Below are 26,821 nucleotides of genomic sequence, written 5' to 3' on the forward strand. Positions count from 1 at the left end.
GTCCTTATTGATCCATTGGTGTGGATGCTGGCAGGGTACTGCTTAAAGCTAGGGACACAACTGCATGGGACACCTCTTCAGCATGCTGCATTCTGTGGCTATTCCCATACAGAGGTGGGGGTCATATTGTACTCATTCCAAACAGCAGGGTTAAAACCTGTGAGGTACCTATGGCTGATGGTGGGGTGCGCTGGGTACATGTGTGCTATGGAAGCTACTTGAAGCTGACTCACAGATATACATGGGGATTCCACTTATGCTGGCTTGTGCAGGGACATCAGTAGTTTCTCAGTACTTTATACCTAAGCCTTTTGTGGTCTGCCAATGTTTGGCCAGACTACATCAGTATTCCATACTACACAGCCAACTAATGTGCTGCTAACCTGTATGTAACATTCCAAAGGTGTATCCATTTAACAGAAACATTTTATACACTCTCTGTCTAGGGTACTTGCACCTGTGTACATTTTGCATGTCTGGGCCCAGATTTATGACATGTCCATCTATCAGATGGTGACAGATATTACATCCGAACAATTAGTATGGATTACTGCTTGATTGTGTCTTGGTGAGATGCATTGTGTTTGGCACTGCAGTTGTGAGAACTTGTCCCTTTCATCAACAGTACTGGCCATTAGCCATCAGGATACAACCCTCCATGCCTACATGCTGATCACAACACACAATAACCTAACACACAGAGCCCTGCATGTTGTACACGTGCTACAATCTATCCTGCTACGTTGGCCAGCTCCTGTAATGTGTGCTCCACTGTTATTATACTTACACGTACATGTTATTATATTTCTACATAGTATTGTGAGGGGGGGGTCACACCTGACAACTGTAAACATTTGATATGACTGTGCTGGTATTTCAGGTACTCCATTTAATTTTGTATTCTGACTTATCATGCAGACTAGAGACATATCAGTGTACTACAGTTCTTAGGTTTTATTAACCTATATTTCAGTTTCAGAATTCTTACCCTTCAGAACTAACATCCCACTGCCTGACCAGTTGTAGTCTGTCTGTGAAGGTCTGGAGGGGGGCTGTTCTCTATAGCCATCAAGAGAGACCTTGTCACAGCCTTTCTTTGTGTTTGTCTATACCTGTCCTGCTGGCTGAGACTGTTGTTGGTATGTGAGCCTTACTGACATGCATGTGTGTGTCCTATGGACATACATTTGGCCCTCCACATGTCCTGCAGTAGCTTTTGTCACCTTGTCTAGTACTGCCTACTATGTTGACACCAGTATTTGTTAAGGATTTCATGCTACCGATAAAGGTGTCTACTATCTGCTGCCATTGCATTCAGCCACCCGATTCCCTAATCTGCTCACATCCATACCATAGTTACAGGTAGCAGAACATACTACTACATTCAGCAATTGATAGTGAACGTGACTTACCTTGTGGCTGTGCCAGTACTGAGGATGGTGCTGGAGGGCTGACTATGTTGGATGGACATAGTACACTTAGTACACAGATTCAGTGAAATGAATTTTCATTAATTTGAGTTTTCAGCGATTTGGTCAGGTAAATTCAAATTCAGTGAAATCAGCTTTCAATCAAACAAAGTAGACCCATATATATATATATATATATATATATATATATATATATATTATATATATATATATATATATATATATATATATATATATATATATATATATATATATATATATATATATATATATATATATATATATATATATATATATATATATATATATATATATATATATATATATATATATATATATATATATATATATATATATATCCTAGCAAAGATCTAAGCTAACTTAACTTGGCTTCAGACTTTGCGTTTGTCTCTGACTAAAGATGCCTTGAGATTAGAAGATGGAGGAGCCACTCTGGTGGCATAGACTGATAAAGCCCTGACTATGGCCCAGCTGATATGGGTTTGATTTGTGGTCTGGGCAACTAACACAGTGGCAAGGAGGGATGGGCATGCTCATCCTGGGGGAAGAGCACTCATTGGTAATACTCCCTAAGGGGCAGCATGGTCCAAAGAGGGGAGTTACCCCTGGACCGAATCAATGCATGTGTGAGAAGGAAGGGAAAGTGGGTGGGGCATATAAAATGAAATACTCCTACCAAATGGAAACACAAAAGGCAAAGTCCTCAGGACATCCTTAAGCTCCACAACTGATCCCAGCAACACCAAAGTAAGTATTGATGATGGTTGGTATACCTGTTGTGGATGTGGGCACTGGTGGCCAGCTGGTAAAAATGAGATCCAAGAGGACCGAAAAAAATAGTGGATGGAGGAACTGTGAGCACACTGATGTTCCACTCTCCAGGCTAAACAAGGAGAAATTTACTGTCAGCTGCCTGTCAGGTGCCAGGATTTGCCACACAATGCACACACTCAGGTCACTCCACAAGAAGTACAAATATGACACTGTCACTGTCCATGTTGGTGTGAATGACCTGAGATGTACCTCCCTGGACTACATGAAAAGAGACATGAAGGCACTCTCCAATCTTGTAGGCCAGGCAGGTATTTCCCTAGCCCAGAATAGCATCCTACCATCATCCAGAAAGATACCACAGTGCAAGGCAAAATGATTGACTTCAACAATTGGCTAAGCTTTTGGTGTCATTCTAAGGGGATCTAGTATTTGTCTGCCTGGGATGACATGATCGACAGACCATGATGCTTTGTCAGAGATGGCCTGCACCCATCGCCCTTGGAATTCCGGATACTGGCTAAGGCTCTTGCCACCCCTATAGTGCTTTTTTTAGGCAAGGTTAAAATGACAAATTCATCACCGTAACAGGTACAAGCAAGCAATATCTGAGGGTAATGCTACTCAATGCTAGAAGTCTAAACCTCAAAATGCACTCACTCGAAGCACTTCTTAAAATGGAAAACATCGACACATGTGCAGTGACAGAGATCTGGTTCAAAGATCCAGAGAGCACCCCTGTGTTACCAGGCTATAATTCATACCACACCTTTTGGCCACCTAACCCAGAACGAAGCACTAAAGGTGGTGGCGTGTCCATATTCATTAAGGATATCCACACCTTCAGGCTAGTTGCACAGCATAATGCATCTGAGATTATCCAAGTGCAACTAACTCTGGGCAAGACCGCAATACAAATTGTAGCTTGCTACAGATGCCCCACCATGCCCCAGGATTCCCACTCCTCATTTCTTGATACACCGGAAAGTATTAGGGTACAACCAACACCCTAATAATGGGCAATTTCAACTACCCCACCATTAACTGGGAAAACTACTCATGTACCAACTCTTTTGCTCAATGTTTTCTGGAATTCATAAGTTCCAATGCCTTGGATTAACTTATTCACACCCCCACCAGGGGCAGCAATATCCTAGACCTGGTCATTACCAACATGGGCAACCGGTGTTCCACACCAGAGGTCAGTTCCTCGTTGGTCAGATCCGACCACAAGCTAATCACAATAGACATCCACATCCCACCCCCACCCCCAATTAGGGAAACCACCGTAAAAAACTTCTCCAAAGCCAACTTCACACTTGTTAAGACAGAAGTGGCAAACTTCATGACACCCATGCAGATGGACAATAGAGATACGACTGCTGAATCCTACACAAATGCACTTATTAAGCACTTACACAAGTGCATGGATCTTGTTATTCCTAATAGAACCAAGATGCTATCCTCCAAAAAAAGGAAGCCAATCTGGTGGTTCTCTGCCATAAACAAATGCTACAACAGAAGAAAGAAACTGTTGCAAAAAAGAGTAAAATCCCATGACTGGAGGAATTCCCTGGTCAACCTCAGTAAGAAGCTGAGATCCCTCATAAAATCCTCCAAAGCTAGTTACTAAAACAAAATTGCCACTGAGTCTAAAGACAACCACAAAGCATTCTATAGCTATGTCAAGAATCTCAATGGCAACACTCAGATCTGCTCTGAGTTACAGCACAATGGCACTAAATATACAGAACAAACTGATATTGCCATCATCCTGGCAGATAGGTTCAGTGCTAACTTTACCCCCCTCTCACCCCCAGAGGGCCCATCTCTATACCAGAAGAATGCAAAGTTCCTATAATCATGGATGCACAGGTATAAAACACACTATACAAAGCCATGAACACAGCATCCATGGGACCTGACAATATCCCAGGCTGCGTTCTACATGAACTACAGAATGAACTGGCAACCTACCTAAGTACAATGTTCAATCATAGCCTCACCTCAGGCTTTGTGCCCACTGAATGGCGCACCATGATGGTTATCCCACTCCACAAAGGGGGAGCCATGACAGACCCCGGGAACTACAGCCCCATTAGCCTGATGAGCCTGATCTGCAAGGCCATGGAATGCATCATCATGGAACTCATAAACAAAGACATTGGTAATCTCCAAACTCTGGACCCTACCCAGTTCGGGTTTGTAAAAGGCATGTCTCCTAAACCTGATTGACTTCTTTGAAGCAGTCGCCAAAGCCATAGATGAGGGTAAGGTGGCTCACACAGCTTATCTAGAGTTCAACAAGGCTTTTGACACCATCCCCCACTCTGGAATTATAGATAAGCTCACTAAACTAGGAATAAATCTCTATGACACAAGATCGGTTGCCAACTGGCTTATGGACAGAACCCACACTGTGAAAGTAGCAGACTCCAAATCCGACTTCAGACCAGTGACAATTGGAGTACCACAGGGCTCAGTCCTGGGTCCTCTCCTGTTTGGTATCTACTTCTCTGAAGTACAGGCTAACACAGAAAGTCTTTGGCTAACAAAGTTTGCAGATGACAGCAAACTAGGAGCCATAATTGAAACTCCTAACGATGTGGACATACTACAAAAGGTCCTCACTGACACAGATGCCTGGTGTCAAAGCCATGGCCTGAAGCTCAATGCCAAAAAGTGTATTGTCATCCCCTTTGGTAAAAACTCTGTACCCATGAACTACCACATAAGTGGTAGTCTACTTAATGCTGAAAGTGTGATAACAGACCTTGGGACACAAGTGGACAGTAGTCTCTCCTTTGATAATCACATTGCCACAGTAGTCAGGAAATCCTTCTACATGGCTCACCTTATCACAAAAGGTTTCTCATCCAGAAAAAAAGAGGTCATTGTTACCCTCTACTCATCACTCATTAGACCCATTATAGAGTACAATGTCCCTTTTGGCATGTACCTCACAAGACATCTACAACAACTGGAAAGGCCACATAAATACCTCACAAAGAGGATTACTGGCCTCAAAAAGATGCCCTATGCAGACTGTCTCAAAAAACTCCAGCTTTACTCCATCACATATCGCCTACTCTGAGGCGATCTCTGCCTAACATACAAAGCTATGTCAAACCCACAGCTGTTGGACATGCTCCACTTAAAAAAATCCCAATCCCTCCAAGCTACATGCTCTAGGGACCTAAACCTTGTCACCACAATAAAAAGAGCATGCTGGAGTTATAGATTCCAGTTCCAGAGACTTCCCATACTCTGGAACAGACTACCTCTCTATGTCAAGCAGAGCTCCTCATTTGCACTCTTCAAGAAAAATCTTGATGATTGGATGGGAAATAAGAAATTCACCCCAGGGATCCCTTCTGTGGCTCTGTTCGACAGGGGCACAGGAAAATAATTTTCTTGGGTGGCGAAAGCCAGGGTACCTTTTTGGCTAGGCTTATATAGGCCCTAGAGCTAATAGCCTAGTACCTATCTATGAACCTATAAACCTATAAAGGTATATTTCAAGGTAAATGACATCAGCAGGCTTGCCAAAGTAGGGCAATGGAAAGTGTATTGACTGTGAATGGCCTCAAAAGTATTGATCCCTACACAGACAAACAAACCCACACACAGAGGTTCACAGTTGCCAGGTCTGGGAATAGAACTCCTACCTAACTAGTACATCACACTATAGCATTACACAGTTATAGCACTCACCCCAGAGCTTATAGTGCTGCTTTTTCCACAAAGGTGTATTTAAAGGCGAATGAATGACATCAGCAGGCTTACCAAAGTAGGGCAATGGAAAGTGTAATGACTGTGAATGGCCTCAAAAGCATTGATCCCTACACACACACACAGACATACACACAGACACACACACACACACACACACACACACACACACACACACACACACACACACACACACACACACACACACACACACACACACACACACACACACACACACACACACACGCACATACACACACACAGTCTCACATTTGCCATGTCTGGCATTAGAATTCCTACCTAACTAGTATATCACACTAGAGCATTATGCAGTTATGGCATGCGTCACAGAGCTTATAGGGCTACTCTTCCTCAAAGGTGTATTTCAAGGTGCAAACGAATGAAAACAACAAACTGGAGAAAAACACAAACTTGCAGATTGCAGAACCCACCGAACAGCCAAAGGAAATCCAAACCCAGCTGTAAATAGTAGTCACACAGGATTCAAAAGTCAAATCTAAATTCACGTATAAAATCCACATATAAAATCCACATGAAAATGCATGGATAAACCAAGAGACCAACTTTATTTTCTAAAAATGAAGTTAAGCGCTTTTCATCCCACTATGTTGTGGGATGTCTTCAGACAAACAAGAACAAACTTCTGAAAACATTTAAATAATCAAATTGGTGCCAAACATGAACGCCGTATCCCAGCAACAGTAAACAAACAGCTCCATTGTATAACCTCAAATAATATTTAAAATCTACTAAAGTATAATATAAAATATGTTGTATATATTAAACTGAAAGCATATACTTAGGTAAAATGATGCGTAATGAACTAAAACCTTTTATTAAAATACAGTAAGTAAACCTAATATAGCTGTATTATGCTATTGCGGTCTCTTACAAATAATAATGCAACAACACACTAAACCATAAATTCTAACTAATCGACAACATAAAATACATCAAATTGAATTAAATAGATAAAAACTGGCTAATATTGTTACTAATGAAACCACTGTGTTATATTAACAATGAAAAAATGAAAAAATGTAATGACAAAATATATGGGTGAACAAACGCGACAATCTAACAACTATAAACATTCCTAGCAGTATACATAAACTAATGTGCAAAAGCTATAAATACTGAGAAACTTTTACATCAATTTGTAAGTAAAGATTACAACAATAAAGTTTTCTATGCAAAAATATATAGAAAAGAAACTTATTCCAACACTTTCCTTCATTACAGTAGTAACCATCATACATATCAAAAGAAATCTGTTGTAAAAGGACAGTTAGTCCAGGCAGCTCGTATGATTTCCAGAGCTGACCATTTCCATGATGAATGCCAATTATTAAAGGGAAAGTTTATTAGTAGAGGTTACCCTCAACAACTTTTGGACCAACTAGTTAAGGAAGTTACAAACAAAAGAGAGACAGGCCTGTGTCTTCCAATTCTTGGTACGAATCAATACCAAACAATAGAAACAAGTAATATCCATATCCCTCCTATTAATTTGGCCTTCATTACTCCTTTCAGTTCCGATAGTGATATTATTATTTTCATTATCAATAAAAACTGGAACATGATTAAATTAGATAATGATTTAAGCAAAAAATTACCACCTAAACCAAAAATTATCTGGAAAAGAGGCAGGAATCTCAAACAGATAATACAAAGTGATACAAAAATATAATTTCTCAAAAAAGGAATGTTCCAATGTAACATGTGTAAATATGGCATAAACATGGCTACAGGTGAATCGTTCACCATTAGGAACGTGACATATAAAGTAAAACACAAATTTAATTGTCAGTCGAAAGGAGTGATTTATTTAGCCAAGTGCAAACTATGGCCTGCCTTTTATATTGGCAAAACAGATTGCAAATTACATGAGCGTGTCTACAAGCATTTATATGCTATTAGGAAAAATAAGTTAGACAACGCATTAGCAAAACTCATCACAGAAAACATTAATCACACATTCTCATTCAGAGCAATTGATACCATCATTTCAGATGGGAGAGATGGTCCAGATCAAGTATTACTTGAAGTCCTGGAATTATACTGGCAACTTCGTTGTAATGCCAGTGTTTCTCCAGGATTAAATGAGATTTGTTCTCTCTATCCCATACTTAAGTTAAGAAGTTTGCGCAGATGAGATATTTTAGATATTACTTACAAATTGATGTAAAAAGTTTCTCAGTATTTATAGGTTTTGCACATTAGTTTATGTATACTGCTAGGAATGTTTATAGTTGTTAGATTGTCGCGTTTGTTCACCCATATATTTTATTATTACATTTTTTCATTTTTTCAGTGTTAATATAACACAGCGGTTTCATTAGTAACAATATTAGCCAGGTTTTATCTATTTAATTCAATTTGATGTATTTTATGTTGTCAATTAGTTAGAATTTATAGTTTAGTGTGTTGTTGCATTATTATTTGTAAGAGACCGCAATAGCATAATACAACTATATTAGGTTTACTTACTGTATTTTAATAGAAGGTTTTAGTTCATTACACATCATTTTGCCTAAGTATATGTTTTCAGTCTAATATATACAACATATTTTATATTATACTTTAGTAGATTTTAAATATTAAATATCAGGTAACCTGATGAAGCGCACTGTTAGGTGCGTGAAAGCGCTTGTTTTATTTTAAAAATAAAATTATTTGCTGTTTATCGTGGAGGCTTCAGTGATTTGTTGAATAATAGATTTTAAATATTATATGAGGTTATACAACGGAGATGTTTGTTTACTGTTGCTGGGATACGGAGCTCATGTTTGGCGCCAATTTGATTATTTAAATGTTTTCAGAAGTTTGTTCTTGTTTGTCTGAAGAAGTCCTACAACATAGTGGGACGAAAAGTAATTAACTTCATGTTTAGAAAATAAAGTTGGTTTCTTGGTTTGTCCATGCATTTTCGTGTGGATTTTATACATGGATTTTATACGTGAATTTACATTTGATTTTTGAATCCCATGTGACTACTATTTACAGTTGGGTTTGGATTTTCTTTGGCTGTTTGGTGGGTTCTGCAGTCCGCAAGTTTGTGTTTTTCTCCAGTTTGTCATTTTCATTCATTTGCAGTAGTTTGTTATGGCTGAGGACGCAGTTCCTATTCCGACTTTATCTCCAGTAAATAGCCAAAACTTGAACGCTACAATGTTCAATTTAATTGAAAGTTTGACTCGTCAAGTTGAAACATTGAGTAAAAAAGTTGATGTTCTTTCTAGCAACAGTAACAATAACATCAATCTTGTGCCTCATTCAGTACATGTTTCTAATAGCACAGAAACAAATTTAATGAATCAATAGTCTGTTGTAAATATATCGGACCCTGATAAAACAACACCTTCAGGTATGCACAATTTAGAACATAGTGAACAAGAGTGTAATTTATTACAAGGACTTGGCAACAACACAGAGAGATCTACAAACAGTAGTAATCGATCCAGTGGGCTTATTGGAGCACCCAAATTGACCGAATGGTTAACAGAATGACTGTCACTTCAAATGCCAACTCTCAGTGGTATCAGGGAGCAACCAGCTACGGATCCTATAGATATTTCAATACTGCCAAAACAGTTTGATCAGACATTAGTGAAATACAAGAAACTGCAAGTTGAAATAGCATATTTTCGCGAATGTCTAAGTGAAGGTATAGTTCCCAAAGGTTTGAGATCCTGGCAATATCGAACTGGCCTTGTGGATGGATCTCCCTTTCATTGAGAACTAACAAAACTTTTCAACAAACATGGCTGTGAATTATTAGAAGTCATCAGTAAACATTATCAGATACAGTCTAGCACACTTATGCAGGAAGCAACTAGGATAGATGAGATTATCCAACAGCATATTAATTTTGTTCATTATCAGTACAATTATGACAGGATTTTTACAAGTATTGATCAATACATGGGCAAAATTAAAGAAGGGAAATTAAAGAAATTGAGTAGGGATAGACAAGCATACAGTAATGGTACAGCATACCCAAAACCTCCCCCCTCCCAGGTAAGATTTAATTCTGTTATGACACACAATCAAGGCAAGAATAATATGCCAGAACAAGGAACTTATGGACAAGATACACATGATGTTACGAATTCTAATGATTCTGGCTCAGTTTCACATCATATTGAACAAACTGGTACATCTATAAGTTCTTCACCTCAAATTGTTCCATCACAACAACAAGTAAATTTTCGGATGGGTGTTCCCCATTACAATTTGAGAAGGCACAATTATTATTTGAACAATAATTACTCCAATACACAAGGGAAGAGGGGGAGGTAAGTACTGACTGGCTTGAACATCCCAATATACTGTATAATTCGGCTAAAGATTTAAAAATTTTTAATTATAGCACTGTAACAGTAGAACCACTCATTATTGAATTACTCACTCGAGGTTCTACCTTTGTTCCTAGTAATAGAGCAGACATGGTTCAAACTATCATTGATTTGAAGTTATTTTAGAGAAGATTAAATCTAAAATTGTTTTTTGCTAGTTGACTCATGAGTGACAATAATTTGCATATAGCTAGTACATTTATACGACCTATGCATCCTACTTTAAACTTTTTTGAGAAAAGTTGTGAAAATAATTTGAGAAATATGTTACATGCCAATTTAACTAGGACCAATACACGTTCCAACACTACAATGTTGGAAAGAAAGGCGTTACAGATATTAAATGAGACAGGAGTGAGATTTTTACAACCGGATAAAGGTGGAGGGCTGATTATCATGACTCAACAGCAGTACATTAGTAAAATATTACAAACACTTAATAACGCAGCATATGAGGAAACCTCCAGAAATCAACTCCATCAATCATATAATACTATAAGATCTTTGTTCAATGATTTCTTTATTGAAGGCAGGATAGACATGACAACATTAAATTATTTAACAATGCTGACACCTAGATTACCTATACTTTTCGGCATCCCAAAAATTCACAAGTCATTAGTGGATCCACCTATGAGACCATTAGTTGATGCCAGGAATAGTATAAAATATCAATGTGGTAAGATGCTCGACATGGTCCTTCAAAAATATGTTCGTAAGGAAAAAGCTATATGTAAAGATTCCTGGTCTTTCCTTCAAAATATTAACAATTTAAAATTTGAGGATAATTTGAACTTCCTTACAATTGAAGTAAAAGATTTATATACCTGTATACCTCATCAGGATGGTATAGAATGGGTCAGCTTTATTTTGAGGAAACATGATGCACCCCAAACAGAAATTAAATTAGTGGAAGAAATGTTAGATATTGTTTTGTCTTACAACTACTTTACTTTTGACAACAAAATCTACTTGCAGAAAATAGGTGTTGCCATGGGCTCCCCCTGTGGGGGGAGTTTTGCCAATTTGGTCATGTTATACTGGGAGCAGGAAGTGTTGGGTAAGAATATTAATGTCATGAGTAAAATCAAGTACTATACATGATTTTTAGATGATATTTTTATTCTAATCGAAGGCAATGATGCCATGACTACTGAATTAATTTCCTTCTTTAATTGTAGTACTGATTTTTTAAACTTTATGTACACGTTTAATCATGACAGAATAACGTATTTAGACATTGATTTACGTAAAGTTTACAACAATAAAGTTTTCTATGCAAAAATATATAGAAAAGAAACTTATTCCACCACTTTGCTGCATTACAGTAGTAACCATCCTACATATCAAAAGAAATCTGTTGTAAAAGGACAGTTATGCTCGTATGATTCCCAGAGCTGACCATTTCCATGACGAATGCCAATTATTAAAGGGAATGTTTATTAGCAGAGGTTACCCTCAACAACTTTTGGACCAACTAGTTAAGGAAGTTACAAACAAAAGAGAGACAGGCCTCTATCTTCCAATTCTTGGTATGAATCAATACCAGACAATAGAAACAATTAATATCCATATCCCTCCTATTAATTTGGCCTTCATTACCCCTTTCAGTTCCGATAGTGATACTATTATTTTCATTATCAATAAAAACTGGAACATGATTAAATTAGATAATGATATAAGCAAAAAATTACCACCTAAACCAAAAATTATCTGGAAAAGTGGCAGGAATCTCAAACAGATAATACAAAGTGATACAAAAATATCATTTCTCAAAAAAGGAATTTTCCAATGTACATGTATAAATATTGTATACACATGGCTACAGGTGAATCGTTCACCATTAGGAATGTGACATATAAAGTAAAACACAAATTTAATTGTCAGTCGAAAGGAGTGATTTATTTAGCCCAGTGCAAACTATGGCCTGCCTTTCATATTGGCAAAACAGATAGAAAATTACGTGAGTGTGTCTACGAGCATTTATATGCTATTAGGAAAAATAGGTTAGACAACGCATTAGCAAAACACATCACAGAAAACATTAATCACACATTCTCATTCAGAGCAATTGATACCATCATTTCAGATAGGAGAGATGGTCCAGATCAAGTATTACTTGACGTCCTGGAATTATACTGGCAACTTTGTTGTAATGCCAGTGTTTCACCAGGATTAAATGAGATTTGTTCTCTCTATCCCATACTTAAGTTAAAAAGTTTGCGCAGATGAGATATTTTAGATATTACTTACAAATTGATGTAAAAAGTTTCTCAGTATTTATAGGTTTTGCACATTAGTTTATGTATACTGCTAGGAATGTTTATAGTTGTTAGATTGTCGCGTTTGTTCACCCATATATTTTATTATTAAATTTTTTCATTTTTTCAGTGCTAATATAACACAGTGGTTTCATTAGTAACGATATTAGCCAGGCTTTATCTATTTAATTCAATTCAATGTATTTTATGTTGTCGATTAGTTAGAATTTATGGTTTAGTGTGTTGTTGCATTATTATCTGTACAAGACCATAATAGCATAATACAGCTATATTAGGTTTACTTACTGCATTTTAATATAAGGTTTTAGTTCATTATACATCATTTTACCTAAGTATATGTTTTCAGTTTAATATATACAACATATTTTATATTATACTTTAGTAGATTTTAAATATTATATGAGGTTATACAACGGAGCTGTTTGTTTACTGTTGCTGGGATACGGCGCTCATGTTTGGTGCCAATTTGATTATTTAAATGTTTTCAGAAGTTTGTTCTTGTTTGTCTGAAGAAGTCCCACAACATAGTGGGACAAAAAGCAGTTAACTTCATGTTTAGAAAATAAAGTTGGTTTCTTGGTTTATCCGTGCATTTTCGTGTGGATTTTATACGTGAATTTACATTTGACTTTTGAATCCCGTGTGACTACTATTTACAGCTGGGTTTGGATTTCCTTTGGCTGTTCGGTGGGTTCTGCAGTCCGCACGTTTTTGTATTTCAAGGTGGATAACATCAGCAGGCTTGCCAAAGTTGGGTAATGAAAAGTGTATTGACTGTGAATGGCCTCAAAAGCATTGATCCCTACACAAAAAAAAAACAAAAGCACACACATACAGAGGTTCACAGTTGCCATGTCTGGGATTAGAAGTCCTTCCAAACTAGTATATTACACTATAGCATTAAGCAGTTATAGCATGCACCCCAGAGCTTAAAGGGCTACTTTTACCCCAAAGGTGTATTTCAAGGTGAATGACATCAGCAGGCTTACTAAAGTAGGGCAATGGAAAGTGTTGTGATTGTGAATGGCCTCAAAAGCATTGATCCCTACACAGACAAGCACACACACACACACACACACACACACACACACACACACACACACACACACACACACACACACACACACACACACACAGTTGCCATTTCAGGTATTAGAACTCCTACCTAACTAGTACATCACATTATAGTATTACATAGTTATAGCAAGCTCCACAGAGCATATAAGGCTACTACTTCCCCAAAGGTGTATTTCAAGGTGAATGACATCATCAGGCTTGCCAAAGTAGGTTAATGGACAGTGTAGTGACTGTGACAGGCCTCACAAGCATTGATCTCTACACACAAACAATCTCACAGTTGAAATGTTTGCACATCATGTGGTATTGGCCAACTAGATGTGTGCTGGGTGGGACAGACATCATAATGGGAAGCCCTTTCTCAGTGTCTGTTACTTTCTTCCACACATCTATGTATGTGTATGTTTGGCCCATTATAGTGTGCTGTCCTTGGATATATGTGTGTATTCCTATCCGATGTGTGTGCAAAGCATGAATGGTGTGCAATGTGGAGTGTGTGCACAGACATCTGCAACTGACAGATATGTATAGTCCACTGTTGTTGCCAGACATGGGCTTCATTTCTGTTACATGTGGGAGCATACCCAGTGTGACCTTTCAGTAGTTTGTTGTAAGACATGGGATTTGTTTTTCTAAGTGAAGGAGCATGCTCAGTATGACCTTCTGTATTGCATGTGTGAATCCATTCCAGGTAGGTTGTACTCCAGTGCAGGCATTTGTGTTCTCCACCTACAGCTAGCAACCTGTTTCTGCAGGATATTTGTAAATTGGTTGACAATATGGGGTCACAATGGGAAAAGGATAGTGGGATACTCTAACTAATTGTCCGTGTCCTGCTTCTGCTACATGGTTTTGGTGTTAGCAGAGATATTCAGACATATGTACTGTTTTACACTGTGATGTATACATATTTGCTTGCAGTAATTTCCGGGTTAACACAAGATGAATGAAGCTGTGTCCACTATTGCGGTCTGCAGCTTACATATTCTCGCACAATCATGCCATTCTGGAGGGGGAGCTGCAGACACTTGCTGATGGGTCTGTGTAAATGGTTCAGCACCTTGGTACTGTGGTGGATGAGGATCCCATGCTTGTACATCCATTGATGTAACAGTATGGCCGTATCTTGCTGCGGCCATACCTCATAGCTGTACAGATTCACACAGGTTACCCAGAGGCAAGGGGACATATTTCTGGTCATTACCCCTTCACGTTGTGGTTTATGAGCAGGTTTGTGGCCACCCATTCCAGTGTTTGCAGGCAGGGATAGTATGTGTACACATCTGAATTTCAGACTTCACATACTCCATGGCATCCATACTTCTACCCCCCCCATTATTCTATCCTCTTCCGAACATTATGCAAATATTATCTGATAAGTATCTGTATTGTTATAACTTCATCCCAGCAGTATTTAGGGGTTGGTCCACAATTCATGCAGTAGGAGATGGTGGACATGCTACTGGGATTTGTCGACATGCCCTTGCATTTGTGTTCTGTGGACTGTGTTATATTGTTATTTATGAGTCCATGAGGTAACATGCATTGTCTACTATTGGTGAGACACATGCCTTTAACAGAAGACTGTAGGGCATTTGGTAGTGATATAGGCCATCTGTAGCAGGCCAGTACATTGTGTCACTCCTACAGTCCTAGGCTGCAAGCCACTATATTCCCCTGGGGTAACAGGGTAGGTGTGCGAAGTGTTAATGTCAATAGTTTCTGTCCTTATTGAGCCATTGGTGTGGATGCTGGCAGGGTACTGCTTAAAGCTAGGGACACAACTGCATGGGACACCTCTTCAGCATGCTGCATTCTGTGGCTATTCCCATACAGAGGTGGGGGTCATATTGTACTCATTCCAAACAGCAGGGTTAAAACCTGTGAGGTACCTATGGCTGATGGTGGGGTGCGCTGGGTACATGTGTGCTATGGAAGCTACTTGAAGCTGACTCACAGATATACATGGGGATTCCACTTATGCTGGCTTGTGCAGGGACATCAGTAGTTTCTCAGTACTATATACCTAAGCCTTTTGTGGTCTGCCAATGTTTGGCCAGACTACATCAGTATTCCATACTACACAGCCAACTAATGTGCTGCTAACCTGTATGTAACATTCCAAAGGTGTATCCATTTAACAGAAACATTTTATACACTCTCTGTCTAGGGTACTTGCACCTGTGTACATTTTGCATGTCTGGGCCCACATTTATGACATGTCCATCTATCAGATGGTGACAGATATTACATCCGAACAATTAGTATGGATTACTGCTTGATTGTGTCTTGGTGAGATGCATTGTGTTTGGCACTGCAGTTGTGAGAACTTGTCCCTATCATCAACAGTACTGGCCATTAGCCATCAGGATACAACCCTCCATGCCTACATGCTGATCACAACACACAATAACCTAACACACAGAGCCCTGCATGTTGTACACGTGCTACAATCTATCCTGCTACGTTGGCCAGCTCCTGTAATGTGTGCTCCACTGTTATTATACTTACACGTACATGTTATTACATTTCTACATAGTATTGTGAGGGGGGGGTCACACCTGACAACTGTAAACATTTGATATGACTGTGCTGGTATTTCATGTACTCCATTTAATTTTGTATTCTGACTTATCATGCAGACTAGAGACATATCAGTGTACTACAGTTCTTAGGTTTTATTAACCTATATTTCAGTTTCAGAATTCTTACCCTTGAGAACTAACATCCCACTGCCTGACCAGTTGTAGTCTGTCTGTGTAGGTCTGGAGGGGGGCTGTTCTCTATAGCCATCAAGAGAGACCTTGTCACAGCCTTTCTTTGTGTTTGTCTATACCTGTCCTGCTGGCTGAGACTGTTGTTGGTATGTGAGCCTTACTGACATGCATGTGTGTGTCCTATGGACATACATTTGGCCCTCCACATGTCCTGCAGTAGCTTTTGTCACCTTGTCTAGTACTGCCTACTATGTTGACACCAGTATTTGTTAAGGATTTCATGCTACCGATAAAGGTGTCTACTATCTGCTGCCATTGCATTCAGCCACCCGATTCCCTAATCTGCTCACATCCATACCATAGTTACAGGTAGCAGAACATACTACTACATTCAGCAATTGATAGTGAACATGACTTACCTTGTGGCTGTGCCAGTACTGAGGATGGTGCTGGAGGGCTGACCATGTTGGATGGACATAGTACACTTAGTACACAGATTCAGTGAAATGAATTTTCATTAATTTGAGTTTTCAGCGATTTGGTCAGGGTAAATTCAAATTCAGTGAAATCAGCTTTCAATCAAACAAAGTAGACCCATATATATATATATATATATATATATATATATATATATATATATATATATATATATATATATATATATATATATATATATATATATATATATATATATATATATATATATATATATATATATATATATATATATATATATATATATATATATATATATATATATATATATATATATATATATATATATATATATATATACTAGCAAAGATCTAAGCTAACTTAACTTGGCTTCAGACTTTGCGTTTGTCTCTGACTAAAGACGCCTTGAGATTAGAAGATGGAGGAGCCACTCTGGTGGCATAGACTGATAAAGCCCTGACTATGGCCCAGCTGATATGGGTTTGATTTGTGGTCTGGTCAACTAACACAGTGGCAAGGAGGGATGGGCATGCTCATCCTGGGGGAAGAGCACTCATTGGTAATACTCCCTAAGGGGCAGCATGGTCCAAAGAGGGGAGTTACCCCTGGACCGAATCAATGCATGTGTGAGAAGGAAGGGAAAGTGGGTGGGGCATATAAAATGAAATACTCCTACCAAATGGAAACACAAAAGGCAAAGTCCTCAGGACATCCTTAAGCTCCACAACTGATCCCAGCAACACCAAAGTAAGTATTGATGATGGTTGGTATACCTGTTGTGGATGTGGGCACTGGTGGCCAGCTGGTAAAAATGAGATCCAAGAGGACCGAAAAAAATAGTGGATGGAGGAACTGTGAAGTGTAACTTCACTTCCAGGACTGGCTCCTGACTCAAATGCATTGTTAACCAGGATAGAGTCCAGCATCCTCAGCTGATGAACAAGGTTATTGACAGTGCATGTATAATTGTATGTATTCAATGCTTAATAAAATGATTAGAAGTGAAATAGAATATAGAACAAATGCAGTGTAACAAAGCAAGAAAAATGCAACAGTGAAGTGCAATGTATAGAAAGGAATGAAAATGGCTTTTCTTGTCTTGCGCAAGTTAATTGCCCTAATCTTTTTTTGCTGGTTTCTTCTAGTTAAGATAGAAAACCAGGTGACAGGATCTGGCACAACAAGATGTCAGTTTTCAGAAATCTAGCCAATATAATTATTTACCTATTTATTTATTTAAATAATATAATAATTACATATAATAATTAAATAATATAATAATAATTGCTTTAAATTTTTGCTTTCACTGCATAATATTAGGAGAGATAAACAATCACTGTTGTCTCTTGAACTCTTGAGCTTCCCAGGGCTTCTGATAGGTTATTGTAATTTTTATGAACTTTAGAAGGTACACACAGAAAATGTCGTCTACATGCTTAACGTGATGTTATCTTAAGTTAGTGTGCTTATTTCAGATTGCTATATTTAGAGAAATTAATTATTTTAAAATGTAATTTTCATATGAATTGTGTATTTGTTTTCCAAGGGATACAATGGCCACTGTCCAGCAGAAAATAAACAGATTACTCCATCAGACTTAAAATTAGTTTTTTCAGTTTTGATGGTCTATGCTGTAGGACAAACTATCTCTTATCAATTTAGAACAAATATTGTTACACTGCATGTCAAGCTATTAGTTATCTTAATGCAATATACAGGAGAGCAGAAGTAAATAACAGGAAAGAACAATCAGCAAATGCAGTCCTGTGTGTATTCAAATTAAAGAATAAACTGAGAAGTCATTTTAGAATATAACAAATATATTTCTAACATGGAGGTATTATTTATTTTAGTTTGTTTACTGGGTTAGCAGGCTGATCTATTTTTTTCATTTACAGCTACAATCTGGTAATGCACACCACCAGAATATTATTCACATATCTAAAGAGTTCCTTAAAAAAGTGTCACACACTTCAGAAGTTAAGCAAGAATTAATTTATATGTGTGTGTGTATATATATATATATATATATATATATATATATATATATATATATATATATATATATATATATGTATATATATATATATATACACACACACACACACACACACACACACACACACACACACACACACACACACACACACACACACACACACACACACACACACACACACACACACACACACACACACACACACACACACACACACACACACACACACACACACACACTCCATGATTCAGCAAGCTCTTCACAGTGTGCAGAAATAGTGCAAGAGCTGTTGGAGGCAATATGGCCACCAAGAGATCCAGGAACAAGCTCCCGGGACGTGCATGAGTGCTCCTGCACTATTCCTGCATGCAGACAGCTCCTGTATGCTAATTACCCCATTTGCAGATGAAAACCATGCAAATGAGGTGAATTAGTGATCCAGGAAGCAGGCAGCTGTCCGTGCAGGATTAGTATAACCTGCAGAAATGTATTCCGCTAGTAACCGAGTATGTTTCTGCAAACAACAAAACGGTGCCATGACAGCTCCAAATAAAGGGTGTATATAATGTGGAAGGCATGCCAATGGCCAAATATATGGCCATTGGCATGGAAAATCATTTAAAAATAACAACAAATAACTTTTTTTTTGCCGATTTCGGCCGTTTGAGCGTAGGGCAGCGGCATGCAAATGGGATTGGCATGGAAATAAAAATAAAACCTTGAAAAAAGCTTTTTAGGCAAAATCACAATTTTGACATTATAGTCAATGGCAGCAGTGGTGGTGCTGCGGTACCATTGTCGCCTCACAGTAAGACGCTGTCCGGTTCAATTCTCAGCTAGAGCGTCTTCTGCGTGGAGACATGCGTGATGGGCACACCTTCGTTGAAGGTTGTGCGTCAGGGCTGGTAACTCAGCACGTAAAAATTAACTAGCAATGATTAGCGGACCGGAGTTCTGCTGTTGTGACCGGGAAAAGTTGAAAGACACAACAACAACAAAAAAAAGTCAATGGCAGGCAGAAGACAACAAGGCCAGGTCAGTTCTATGCAAATGAGGGGGAATGATTCTGAATCACAGATTTCCCCTCATTGCTAGCCAGCACCCAACCATGTAGGTGCAGGAAAACCATGGTGCAAGGCTAGGAGTTAGCTGATATCCTAGAGGGGTGTGTCATGGCTCCAATGGCTTAGTAGTTAACTGCTGTGACTAAGACATACTGTAAGCTTATTGGAACTCTGTGGCTCTGATTTGCCCTTAGCTTAGCAGAGCTAAGGAAGGGAGTGTGTCTGAAACTGCCTAGCAGTATTTACATTGCCTAAACGGGTGTACCGGGTTTTAAACAAAAAAAGAAAATTAAACCAGGAAATAGCAGCTCCGTTCATATCTGAGCACTGGGTTTGTGTGGCGTGCCTCAGGCTTAAACAGAAAGGCAATGAGAAGGGAAAACAGCAGTAGGCAGGTAATCAAGGAGAACTAGCATAGCTGTCAGATGAAATGTATCAGAATCAGCCAATTACACATGCAGCAGCCCAGCCCAGCCCAGCCCAGCACACTAAGATAAAATATACAGACACCTTTCCCTCTAGTTTTTCCCACAAACTCTACACCAACGGTGTACACAAATGGGGAAAATTTACCTAACAAAAGCAAGAAAATGATAGGGGCTGCTTTTGCTCTCATAACTCAACATATGGAAGAGGCTGAGGGTGGTGAGGATGACAACACTGATGACCAACCCAAAGTGAGGAGAAGGAGAAGAGTGTACAGACCCATGGTAACCTACCAGGGGCTACATGAGTTGGAGATAGTGGAGCGCTATAGGGTGGACAGGGACCTCCTACAGCAAATTGTTGAGCTGTGCCAGCCACGTCTCTCACACAGAACCAACAAAGGGGAACCCATCCCAGTGGATACCAAGATATGTATAGGCTTAAGAATAATAGCCACAGATACCTTCCAAAGGCCAACTGGGGCTATCATGATGATCTCACAGGCATCAGCATCCAGGGTACTCCACCAGTTCCTGGATGCCTTCTCAGCACATACTGGTGAGCACATATATTTCCTCAACACCCATGAGGTGTTGACCAGCAATATGCGTCTCTTCCACCAAATAACAGAATACCCTGAGATAGTGGGTGCTATAGACTGCACGCACATAAACATCAAAGCACCACCCGGAGAGCGGGGTAGAATATACATAAACTTCAAGGGCTTCACCTCCATCAACTGCCAGGTCATGTGCAATACCCAGGGCATTATAATGAATGTGTGTGCTGGCAGCCCTGGAAGCTAGCACTTCTCCCACATCTGTCATATGATGCAGCTGTACCAGAGATTTGCAATGAGGACATCCCATATGACCACCTTGTTGGGGATGCTGGTTATGCACTGGAGCCGTGGCTGATTACACCCATCAGAAATCCACACACACCCAACCAAGAACTCCAATAATGAGGTACACGCACAGACCAGAATCATAACAGAGCATGTGTTTGGGATGCTCAAGTCACGGTCCCAGTGCCTGGACATATCTGGTGGAGCCTCGCAGTACTCACCAGCTACATGTACCTAAATTGTCATTGTATGTGCCATGCTACACAATATCATCCTGCGGAAACAGCTGCAGCAAGAACAGCATGGGGCAGGGCCACACAGCCCCCACCATTGCCAAGGCCAGCACAGGCACAGAGTGACTCGGAGGAGGAGCAACCTGAGCCTGCCCATGTAGGCAGAAGGAGGTGTACCCAATATTCCCAGGCCTTGGCAAATAGGCAACACATAGCACATACATTGATATGGTAGGAACGCTGGGAATGACACCTCTATCTGACTTGCACATACAGTAAAAGGGATGCCAAACATGACACTACCTGTGCTTAACCATGTATAGGGAGTGTACTATGTGCATCCGACATAGTCAGCCCTCCAGCACCATCCTCAATACTGGCACAGCCACAAGGTAAGTCACTCTTACTATCAATTGCTAAATATAGCAGTATGTTCTGCTACCTGTATCTATGGTATGGATGTGAGCATGTAAGGGAATCGGGTGGCTGAATGGGATGGCAGCAGATAGTAGACACCTATATAGGCAGCATGAAATCCATACTGGCATCAACACAATAGGCAGTACTAGACAGGGTGACAAAACCCACTGAAGGATATGTGGTGGGCCAAATGTGTGTCCATAGGACACACACATGCATGTCAGTGAAGCTCACATACCCAACAACAGTCTCAGCCAGCTGGAAAGGTGTAGACAAACACAAAGAAAGGCTGTGGTAAGGCCTCTGATTGATGGCTATGGTGAACAGCCCCCCTCCAGACTGACACAGACAGACTAGAACAGGTCAAGCAATGGGATGTTAGTTCTGAAGGGTAAGTAGTCTGAAATTGAAATGTAGGTCAACAAAACCTAAGAACTGCAGTACACTGATATGCCTCTAGTCTGCATGATAGATCAGAATACAGAATGAAATGGAAACCAACAGAGTACCTGAAATATCAGTACAGTCATAGCAAATGTTTACAGTTATCAGGTGTGCCCCCCCCCCCCCAATCCTATGTAGAAATGTAGTAACATGTACTTCTGGGTATAATAATAGGGAAGCACAGATTACCTGAGATGGCCAAAGTAGCAGGATAGATTGTTGCATGTGTACAATATGCAGGGCTCTGTGTGTTAGGCTATTGTGTGTTGTATATTGTGTGAAAGTGGTCAGCATGTAGGCATGGAAGGTTGTGTCATGGTGGCCAATGGCCAGTACTGTTGATGACAGGGCCAGGTTCTTACAACTGCAGTGCCAAACACAATGCATCCCAGCAAGACACAATCCAGCAGTAATTCATACTAAGTGTTCGGATGTAATATCTGTCAACATCTGAAAGATGGACATGTCATGAATGTGGGTCCAGGCATTCAAACAGTACAAATGTGGAGGTACCCTAGACAGAGAGATTATAAAATGTTACTGTCAAATGGACACACTTTTGGAATTGTAAATACAGGTTAGCAGCACATTAGTTGGCTATGTAGTATGGAATACTGATGTAGTCTGGCCAAACACTGGCAGACCACAAAAGGCACAGGTATGAAGTACTGTGAAATGGCTGATGTCCATGCACATGCCAGCATAAGTGGAATGCCCCACGTATATCTGTTACTCAGCTGCAAGTAGCTTCCATAGCACACATGCACTCAGCTCACCCCACCATCAGCCACAGGTACCTCACAGGTCATATCCCTGCTGTTGGGAATGAGTACAATATAACCCCCACCTCTGTATGGGAATAGCCACAGAATGCAGCATGCTGAAGAGGTGTCCCATGCAGGTGTGTCCCTAGCCGTAAGCAGCACCCTGCCAGAATCCACATCAATGGATCAATAAGGACAGAAACTATTGCCATTAACACCTTGCACACCTACTCTGTCACCCCAGAGGAACACAGTGGCTTGCAGCCTGGGACTGTAGGAGTGACACAATGCACTGGTCTGCTACAGTTGGCCTGCATCACTACCAAATGCCCTACAGTCCTCTGTCAAAGGCCTGTGTCTCACCCGTACTGCCAATGTATGTTATCTTATGGCGTCCCAAATAATGACATAACACAGTCCACAGAACACAAATACAAGGTCATGTTGACAAACCCAGTAGCATGTCCACCATGTCCTACTGCATGAAGTGTGGACCAACCCCTAAATACTGCTGGGATGAAGTGATAACTAGAGGGATACTTATCAAATATCATTTGCATAATGTTCGGATGAAGATAGAATAACGGGGGGGGGGGTAAAAGCATGGATGCCATGGAGTGTGTGAAGTCTGAAACTCAGATGTGTGCACATACTGTCCCTGCCTGCAAACACAGGAATGGGTGGCTACAAACTCATAAACCACAATGTGAAGGGGCAATGACCAGAAATATGAGCACTGCCTCTGGGTAACCTGTGTGAATCTGTACAGCTGTGAGGTATGGTCACAGCAGGATATGGCCATTCTGTCACATCGATTGATGTACAAGCATGGGATCCTCAGCCACCACAGTACCAAGGTGATGAACCATTTTCACAGACCCATCAGCAAGTGCCTGCAGCTCCCCCTCCAGAATGGCATGCTTGTGCAAGAATATTTAGGCTGCAGACCACGATACTGGACACAGCTTCATTCATTTTGTGTTACCCAGGAAATTACTGCAAGTAAATACGTATAGCTGTCAGTAGTTGATGACATAAAACATCACTGTGTAAAACAGTACATATGTCTGAATATCTCTGCTAACACCAAAACCATGTAGCAGAAGCAGCACAGACACAATTAGTTACAGTACCCCACTATCCTTTGCCCATTGTGACCCCATATTGTCAACTGATCTACAGATATCCTGCAGAAACTGGTTGCTAGCTGTAGGTGTAGAACACAAATGCCTGCACTGGAGTACAACCTACCTGGAATGGATTCACACATTCAATACAGAAGGTCATACTGGGCATGCTCCCACACTTAGAGAAATGAAGTCCATGCCTGACAACAAAATTCTGAAAGGTCATACTGGGCATGCTCCCAAACAGAAATGAAGCCCATGTCTGGCAATAGCAGTGGACTATACATATCTGTCAGTCGCAGATGTCTGTGCACACACTCCACATTGAACACCAGTCACGCTTTGCACACACATCAGATAGGAATACACACATATATCCAAGGATAACACACCATAATAGGTCAAACATACGCATACATAGATGTGGGGAAGAGAGTGACAGACAGTGAAAAAGAGCTTCCCATCATGAGTCCTGTCCCACCCAGCACACATCCAATTGGCCAATACCAATGATGTGCAAATGTCTGTCACTGTAGACATTTGCTTCTGGTAGCCCTCAGTACTATAGTGTCTGTGGTGCTTATGATAACTGTGTAACATGACAGTACAAGTCATTATTCATCCAGCAGTTGTATACACGGTCCTGTCAAATGTAAGCCTGTGTGTGACTGAGTGTTGTGTGTGTGCTTCCAGACGAATGGTTTATGGTCCATTCATAAGCACTCCACTCCCCATTGCCCTAATTTAGCTAGCCTGCTGCTGTCATTCACCTTGAAATGCACCTTTGAAGAAAGGCAAACCCTATAAGCTATGTGGCTTGTGCTATAACTGTATAATGCTATAGTGTGATGTGTTATTTAACTAGGAGTTCTAATCCCTGGCATGGCAACTGTGTGTGTGTGTGTGTGTGTGTGTGTGTGTGTGTGTGTGTGTGTGTGTGTGTGTGTGTGTGTGTGTGTGTGTTGAGGGATCAATGATTCTGAGGCCAGTCACAGCCTGCTGATGTCATTCAACTTGAAATACACCTTTGGGGAATAGCTAGCCTTGTAACCTCCATGGCTTGTGCTATAACTGCATAATGCTACAGTGTTATGGACTAGTTAGGTAGGAATTCTAATCCCAGACATGGCAACTGTGAGACTCTGTATGTGTGTGTGTGTGTGTGTGTGTGTGTGTGTGTGTGTGTGTGTGTGTGTGTGTGTGTGTGTGTGTGTGGGGATCAATGCTTTTGAGGCTTGTCACAGTCACTACACTTTCCATTGCCCTACTTTGGCAAGCATGCTGATGTATACACCTTTGAAAAAGGGCTAGCCCTATAAGATCCGATAAATGCAGCACACTGTAGTAGCAATACATAGCTAGGTAGGCATTTGAATCTCAGTACTGTCAGTTGTGTGTGTGTTTGTCATCAGTATCCTGTGTGGATGTAGCTGTGATTGTGTAATAACAGGATTCATTGGGGGGTGGATTTTGCAAATTTCTTATATTGAGGACCTACTATATGTCACAATGTCCACCTTACAAGGACAACAGATGTCAAACAGCTGGGAGGCTGGTGTAGACAATCCATAACCATACATGTGACATTATGGATTGGCGACCCTTGTATTACCCAGAGAACACTCTCCACCCATGTCTCATACACAAACACACTTGGCTAGGCAACAACTACTATATTGATAGTTCCCTGTATATTGTCCACAGATAGTAACCACTGTGTGATTGCAGTAAACTAGAGAGGACACGGCAACCTATTCCATCCCTACAATAGGCAAATAATTGCTAACAGTGGTCCTTTGCTATGTTACTCACTGGACGGCTGCAACAACTGTCGAGTCACCAAATGTAACCCACAAAGGAAATACCATGCCTTATACACATGCCCGGCATGGACAAATGCCACTAACATCAGTAAATACCTGCATCATGCTGCCAGTGTAGGTACAGGAACAACTTCAGTTCCATAGCCATTTCTCACCACATGAGGTCAAGAATGCCACATCAGATGATAATTTGACCACACAACATGCCCCTGACACCCCAGGTACACTTCCACATGTCACAGAACATGTGGGACATGTGCACAACTCAGGCACTGTCCATGTTATGGAATATAGAGCACATACATAGCAAGCATTGCACAGCACTGGCCACCCACAACAGTAACCCAGATAAGTGGATGGCGAATACAATATCCAACTATGTGGGCCAATCCACGGACTACACCCCTGAGCTACAGTGCAGACCCTTGTCATGTGGCCTGATACTAAGATATACCCTTTGCCTAGCCTTGTACAGTCTTCTGGCACAGTCAGCTACTACACACCTGTGAAGCAATGAACCCATGCATGTCAGTACTGGCAAATCTGTGTCTGTGTGTGTGTGGAGATTAATGATTTGGAAGCCATTCACACTCACTACACCTCCCATTGCCCTACTGTAGCATGTCTTCTGATGTCAGTCACCTTGATGTACTCTTTGCCCATATATCAGCCTGGTAACCTATGTGGTGAATGTGATACCTATGTATTACTGTAGTGTAGCAAACTAGTTAGTTAGAAATTCTAATCCTGACACTGCCAACTGTGATAATGTGTGTGATTCCCTGAGAGAGTGTGGTTGTGTCTTCCTT

The sequence above is a fragment of the Protopterus annectens genome, chromosome 5.part1 (genome assembly GCF_019279795.1).
Source record: "Protopterus annectens isolate FY-2018-M chromosome 5.part1, PAN1.0, whole genome shotgun sequence".
NCBI lineage: Eukaryota > Metazoa > Chordata > Ceratodontiformes > Protopteridae > Protopterus > Protopterus annectens.